Source organism: Schistocerca americana, chromosome 5 (assembly GCF_021461395.2).
Source record: "Schistocerca americana isolate TAMUIC-IGC-003095 chromosome 5, iqSchAmer2.1, whole genome shotgun sequence".
Classification (NCBI taxonomy): domain Eukaryota; kingdom Metazoa; phylum Arthropoda; class Insecta; order Orthoptera; family Acrididae; genus Schistocerca; species Schistocerca americana.
In genome coordinates this window covers 87,572,514-87,580,362 of record NC_060123.1, presented here as the reverse complement: position 1 = coordinate 87,580,362, position 7,849 = coordinate 87,572,514, and positions in this window count along the sequence as shown.

The following is a 7,849-nucleotide window of genomic DNA, read 5'->3' as shown; positions in this document are numbered from 1 at the left end:
TTCAAATGCCCCCACAAACGAAAGTCAAGAGGGTTGAGGTCAGGAGAGCGTGGAGGCCATGGAATTGGTCCGCCTCTACCAATCCATCGGTCACCGAATCTGTTGTTGAGAAGCGCACGAACACTTCGACTGAAATGTGCGCCACGGCTGTTGCCCCGTGCTAATCCATACATCAAATGGGCATCTGCCAACACCGCCTTTGTAAACATTGCACTGACTGCAAAACCACGTTCGTGATGAACACTAACCTGTTGATGCTACGTGCTGATGTGCTTGATGCTAGTACTGTAGAGCAATGAGTCGCATGTCAACACAAGCACCGAAGTCAATATTACCTTCCTTCAATTGGGCCAACTGGCGGTGAATCGAGGAAGTACAGCACATACTGACGAAACTAAAATGAGCTCTAACATGGAAGTTAAGCGTTTCTGGACACAAGTCCACATAACATGTTTTCTTTATTTGTGTGTGAGGAATGTTTCCTGAAAGTTTGGCCGTACCTTTTTGTAACACCCTGTATAAACCCGACCAGGCGATAGTAGCGTCACTTGGCGAGGAATGCCTGCTAGTCAGACACACGGACAGTGCATGTAATATCAGTGAGCGTGTCGTTCTGGGGTGGAATGGGGAAGGCAAGCGATCTATTTGAGTTTGACTGAGAGCAGATGGTGATGGCCCAGGAGCACGGCACAAGCATTTCGGAAACTGCGTGACTTGTCGGGTGTTCGAGAATTGCTGTGGTGGGTCACATAAAGTGCTGAGTGCTACTGACAAGGGATTTCAGATCGATTCCGTATTCCTGGATTTCTGGAACGCTTTTGACACTGTACCACACAAGCGGCTCGTAGTAAAATTGCGTACTTATGGAATATCATCTCAGTTATGTGACTGCATTTGCGATTTCCCGTCAGAGAGGTCACAGTTCGTAATAATTGACTGAAAGTCATCGAGTAAAACAGAAGTGATTTCAGGCGTTCCCCAAGGCAGTGTTACGGGCCCTTTGCTGTTCCTTATCTATATAAATGATTAGGAAGACAATCTGAGCAGCCGTCTTCGGTTGTTTGCAGATGACGTTGTCGTTTATCAACTAATAAAGTCACCAGAAGATCAAAACAAACTGCAAAACGATTTAGAAAAAATATCTGAATGGTGCGAAAAGTGGCAGTTGACTCTTAATAACGAAAAGTGTGAGGCCATCCACATGAATACTAAAAGGAACTCGTTAAACTTCGGTTACACGATAAATCAGTCTAATCTAAATGCCGTAAATTCAACTAAATACCTAGGTATTACAATTACGAACAACTTAAATTGGAAGGAACACGTAAAAAATGTTGTGGGGAAGGCTAACCAAAGAATGCGTTTCATTGGCAGGACACTTAGAAAATGTAACAGACCTACTAAGGAGACTGCCTACACTACGCTTGTCCGTCCTCTTTTAGAATACTGCTGCGCGGTGTGTGATACTTACCAGGTAGGGCTGACGGAGTAGATCGAAAAAGTTCAATGAAAGGCAGCACGTTTTGTATTATCGCGAAATATGCCAGAGAGTGTAATAGAAGTGATACGCAATTTGGGCTGGAAATAATCAAAAGAAAGACGTTTTTCGTTGCGACGGAATCTTCTCACGAAATTCCAATCGCCAATGTTCTCCTCCGGCCGGCCGAAGTAGCCGTGCGGTTAAAGGCGCTGCAGTCTGGAACCGCAAGGCCGCTACGGTCGCAGGTTCGAATCCTGCCTCGGGCATGGATGTTTGTGATGTCCTTAGGTTAGTTAGGTTTAACTAGTTCTAAGTTCTAGGGGACTAATGACCTCAGCAGTTGAGTCCCATAGTGCTCAGAGCCATTTGAACCATTTTCAATGTTCTCCTCCGAATGCGAAAATACTTTGTTGACACCGACCTATGTTGGGCGAAACGATCACCACGATTTAATAAGGGAAATCAGAGCTCGTACGGTAAGATATAGGTGTTCATTCTTTCCGCGCGCTATACGAGATTGGAATAATAGGGAATTGTGAATGTGGTTCGATGAACCCTCTGCCAGGCACTTAAATGTGATTTGCAGAGTATCCATGTAGATGCAGGTGCAGATGTTCAACACGTGGTGAAATCAAGGCGAAACCTCATCCAGACCTCGTGGAGTTCGGGGACCAGCCCCCATTGCGTCGTAGGCTGGGCAGACTGGTAAAACAGGACAGGCCGCGAATGGTGGCTAAACTAACATCAGACTTTAAGGCTGGGGAGAGCAAAAGTGTGTCTGAACACGCAATGCGCAGAACACTCCTAATGATCTCACTCCGCAGCCAACGACACACGCATTTTCTGATGTTAATACCACTACATCGACAGCTATAACTGAAATGGGTTCGAAATAGCTCTAAGCACTACGGGACGTAACATCTGAGGTCATCAATCATCTAGACTTAGAACAACGTAAACCTGACTAACTTAATGACATCACACGCATCCATGCCCGAAGCAGGATTCGAACGTGCGACCGTACCAGCCACCTGGTTCCGGACTGAAGTGGCTAGAACCGCTCGGCCACAGCGGCTGGGACTGAAATGGGCACGTGACCATCGCCACTGGACGTTGACGCAGTGGCAGAGCTTTCCATGGTCAGATGAATCCCGATACCTTCTTCATCATGCCGATGGGAGGGCGCCAATCCGTCGTCTTTCAGTCTTCTAGGGGAACACATGACTAGCGTTGTAGCCTTGTACAATGCTATTATTTTGAATTCGTTTGGATTGTCAATAACAAATTTCATAAGTGGATATATATATTATGAGGATACAGTGAAGATCTCTAGCTCTTTAAATAAGTGTCTGCAGGATGATCTTGGATGAGCTCCAGCAATTATTCTGATTACACCCTTTTGTGCAATGAACAGTTTTTTACTCAATGATGAGTTACCCCAGAATATGATGCCATATGAATGCAGAGAATGAAAATAGGCATGGTAAGCTAATTTACGGAGACGTATATCGCCAAAACTGGAAATTACCCTAATAGTATAAGTAGCTGAACTCAAACGTTTCAGCAGATCTTCAGTGTGTTTTTTCCAGTTCAACCCCTTATCAACGCATACGCCTAGAAATTTTGGATATTCTACATTAGCTACCGATTTCTGATGGAAGTCTATATTTATTAATATTGTCATTCCAATTACTGTGTGGAACTGTATGTACTGTGTTTGGTCAAAGTTTGATGAGAGCCCATTTGCAGAGAACCGCTTAATGATTATCTGAAAAACATAGTTTACAATTTCACCAGTTAATTCTCGTCTGTTGGGTGTGATAGCTATATGCCCTCCTGAAAGGCAGTTTTCAGCTCATCATTGGTTTTGGGTTATTGCTGTACCCCTGGTCGTTCGTATAGCCCCACAAAAAGGATTTGCATGTGTTGAGATCCGGAGAATATGGCGTCGAATCGAGGCCAATCGTGGCCTCTGGGTACTCCAGAGCCAGAATTCGGTTCCCAAAGTGCTCCCCCAGGACATCTAACACTCTCCTGCTTCGATAGAGTCAAGCTCTGTTTTGCGTGAACTACATCTTGTCGAAATCAGGGTCACTTTGGATAATGGGGATGAAATAATCTTCCAAAATCTTCACTTACCGTTCAGTAGTCACCGCACCATCGTGACTGGACACTGCACACCATACACTCACACAATGACGACGAAGAGAGTTTCCGATCGCGAATTCCAGATTCTCATTCCCCCAAACGTGCCAGTTTTGATTATTGACAAACCCAGCCAAAGAAAATGGCTGACAACAACAAGACGCTTGCGGATGCACATATTAATTCCCATGATGTAACGCAGCCAACCGTTTAGTTTCATCGTCCTAACGCAAGCCATACAGAAGTTATGACGATTTTATTTCATGTAGTTCGATAATTGTCACCCTGCAGTTCTATTGTGACAAGCGACAAGTCGTCAAGAATAAAATACAAATAAATAAAGTGAAAACAATAAAGCGAAGCTGTGGAAAACATGCTTCTTACAAAAAGGAAAAGAAACAAAATAGAGAGGAGAGAGAGAGAGAGAGAGAGAGAGAGAGAGAGAGAGAGCTGCTTTCATCTAAAACAGACCAGAAAATAGAATTCTTCTTCGAAGATAATGGAGAATATCATGAAAAATATCTCTGTGTTCTACAATAGCTTTTATTCACTTCTAGCCGACTGAACTATTGTAAGTAGGCTGTTTAGATTTTTATGTTGGTGACGCCACGTGGAGCTCTGTATGAAAATCAGTGACCGTGCAGTGTGCAGTCTGTGGCTGGTTGGACTCACTGTTGGAATATTCGCTAGTGTGGTGTTGGGCAGTTGGATGTGAACAGCGCGTAGCGTTGTGCAGTTATGGAGGTGAGCCGCCAGCAGTGGTGGATGTGGAGAGAGAGAGATGCCAGAGTTTTGAGTGGACGATCTGGACGTGTGTCCGTCAGAAAAAAGAAATTTGTTTCATTGGATGTCACTATATATATGTATATATATGAACGTTATTAAGGTAAATACGTTGTTTAGTCACTATCAAAATCTTTCATTTGCTAACTATGCCTATCAGTTGTATTGCAGTAGTTCGAATAACGGAGATTTTTGTGAGGTAAGTGATTCATGAAAGGTATAGGTTATCTTTAGTCAGGGCCATTCTTTTGTAGGGATTATTGAAAGTCAAATTGCGTTGCGCTAAAAAAAAATATTGTGTGTCAGTTTAGTGATGATCAGAATAAGTAAAGAGAGAAGTGTCTGAGTACGTTCAATTTTACTCAGCTGTCTTTGTATCAAATAACGTAGAAGTTTACCAGCACAGTAATTAATAATTTTTCTAAGGGGACATTTCACTGCGGTACCTGAGAAGTGAATGTAATAAATAAGCATTTGCCATAGAAATATAGATGGCGTTATCTCGTCAAACAAAAAGTCTGCGTGGGTTTCTAAAACAAAAGCGTGACAACGTATAGGACCCCCGACGGTCTCGTCGTTTAATGACAACAATGAGAGTAAATTCGGAAGTACCTTGCTTCAAGTTATTATCAGACCGTCCTCATACAGGGTTTCCACTGTTGCGTGAGTCACTCGCAGCGAATTTTTGATTACTTCCTCCTGTAACGCTCTGTTGATTTCGCTATTGAATTATATATTGGAGTAAATGTTCACAGTTTTAATCTTGCGCTTTCTATGGCTGCAAGTAGCCGATAGAACCAATGAGCGCCATCTACATTCCCCGTTGACTCCTTTGGAGAATTCTCGAAGCACCCGCTTTGTACTCCTGCACAGTCCCCCACCCCCAAGGAGGGCAGGAGCGAGGCAAGGCGTGCCGGAGGTCGTTTCATTCGGCAGAAATTATTTATCCGGCGGCGGTGAGGCCATCCATCACGGCTGGCAGCTGAGAAATGGATTGCGCTTTGTGATGGCGCCGCGGGGCCGGGAGAGGAAGGGGGGGGGGGGGGGGCGCAACCGTCTTAACACCGCAGCAGGCGCGCCCACCGACAGTCTGCCCGCTTAATGCCCGGCAGGCCACACACTTCCAGAGGGGAAAATGTTTGGCCACGCTACAATCAGTCAAATACAGACTTTCCCTGCCAAAAACGTCAAACTTATTAAAATATTGCGGGCTAGCTTGTATACGACAATGGCAGTGTCAAGCAGCATGCATTTTGGAAAAATCGATCATGTGAAACCAAACTCGTACTTTTCTCACATGACATATTGAAAGCTTTGGATCAAAACAATCAGGCATTTGCAATATTTCTTAATTTACGAAAGGCATATGACTCAGTACCGCACCTACGCTTATTGTCAGAAGTACAATCATGAGACGTTTCAAGTGGCATTTGTCACTAGATTGAGGACTTTTTGGTAGGGAGGACACAGCATAATATCTAAGATGGAGAGTGACCATCAGAGTAGAAATAACTTCGAGTGTGCTCCAGGGACATGTGTTGGGACCCTTGCTGTTCATATGGCATATTAATGGCAGAACGTGTACCAGCCACTTCGATTGCACAAAATTTTGTCAAATCACCACGGTTTCGATTGCACTAGGGCAAAAGTTCTGATGAAGATTGCCCTAGTGCAATCCAAACCGTTGTAAATTGACAAAATTTTGTGCAACCGAAATGGCTGTACACACATCCTGCAATTAAATAGCGTACGGTTGCTGGATCACAGTCAATCAAATGTATAGTAATGACCTTGCACACACTATTAATAGTAAATCAGCCTTTTTCCAGATGACTGAGTTATTTATAACGAAGTACTACCTGAAACAAGCTGCATAAATACTCAGTCAGATCTTGATAAGATTTCAACGTGGTGCAGAGATTGGCAACTTGCTCTAAATGTTCAGAAACATAAAATTTTGCACTTCACAAAACGAAACAATGTAGTATCCTACGGCAATAATATCTATGAGTCACTCTGCAATTGCTCAACTCATACAAATACCTCAGTGTAATACTTTCTAGAGATATGAAATGGGCGGCCGGAGTGGCCGAGCGGTTCTGGGCGCTACAGTCTGGAATCGCGCGACCGCTACGGTCGCAGGTTCGAATCCTGCCTCGGGCATGGATGTGTGTGATGTCCTTAGGTTAGTTAGGTTTAAGCAGTTCTAGGTTCTAGGGGACTGATGACCACAGATGTTAAGTCCCGTAGTGCTCAGAGCCATTTGAACCATTTTGATATGAAATGGAATGGTCACATAGGTTTAGTCGAGGGTAAAGCAGGTGGCCGACTTAGGTTTGTTGGTAGAATACTGCGGAAGTGAAATCAGTCTACAAAGGATATTGCATACAAATCACCCACGCGACCGGTTCTGGAATATTGCTCCCGTGTTTGACAATCGTACCATACAGGGCTAGAAGGGGATTTTAAACGTATACAGAGACGGGCAGCATGAATGACCACAGGTTTGTTTAATCTGTGACAGAGCGTCACAGACAATAATGAAGGAAGTGAACTGGCAGACTCTTGAAGATAGATGTAAACTATCCAGAGTAAACCTGTTAACAAAGTTTCAAGAACCGGCTATAAATGATCTCTCAAGGAACATACAACAACACGATACGGATCGCTCACATAGGGATCACGAGGATAAGATAATAATAATTACTGCGCGCACAGAGGCATTCAAACATCAATCCTCCGTCGTCACATGTGTGAATGGAACAGGATTTCCAGAGTATAGATGTAGATGTGTATCGGTAGTTCATAAGTGTAAAAGCAGTTATCTCTTATGAAGATTTGTTGATCACGTGAGAATAAAAATTGGGGTTCTCCAAGAAATTCATACAAACACGGCATGACAAGCCGACTATTTTTCGGCAAATGTATCCCGATGTTCTATGAGCCAATGACCTCCGCAGTTGCAGTCGAACCCAAAAGTATCCGAACGACCTGAATTGCATTTCGCCTGATTCCAATGCAACCCACATAGCGCAGCTGTCTAGCAGGTCCTCCAATTGCCACTCGGCACAGTCGTTTGACTATTGAAAATTGTTCCAACAAGTCACCACTAGAAAACACTGCTCTGTATACCAATAACTCTAGATGTAAAGTAATACCAGGGTACAAAATATATCAGGGAACATCTTATCACAGATAAGACGGTCCTTAAAGCTTGTAAGCTCTCATTTATTACAATAAATGATATACCTGAAATGTTACCACGCACACTATTACGCCAGATAGGTAATTCACGTAGTAAGTTCGTCGTATTCATGATTTCCTCTTCAAAGTAACATACTGTACTTAATATTTAAAATAAAATGACATTAAAAATTTAACTTATTGACGAGCAGCTAGTTGAGAATATGTACGAACATCAAATGACACGACGCACCGTCT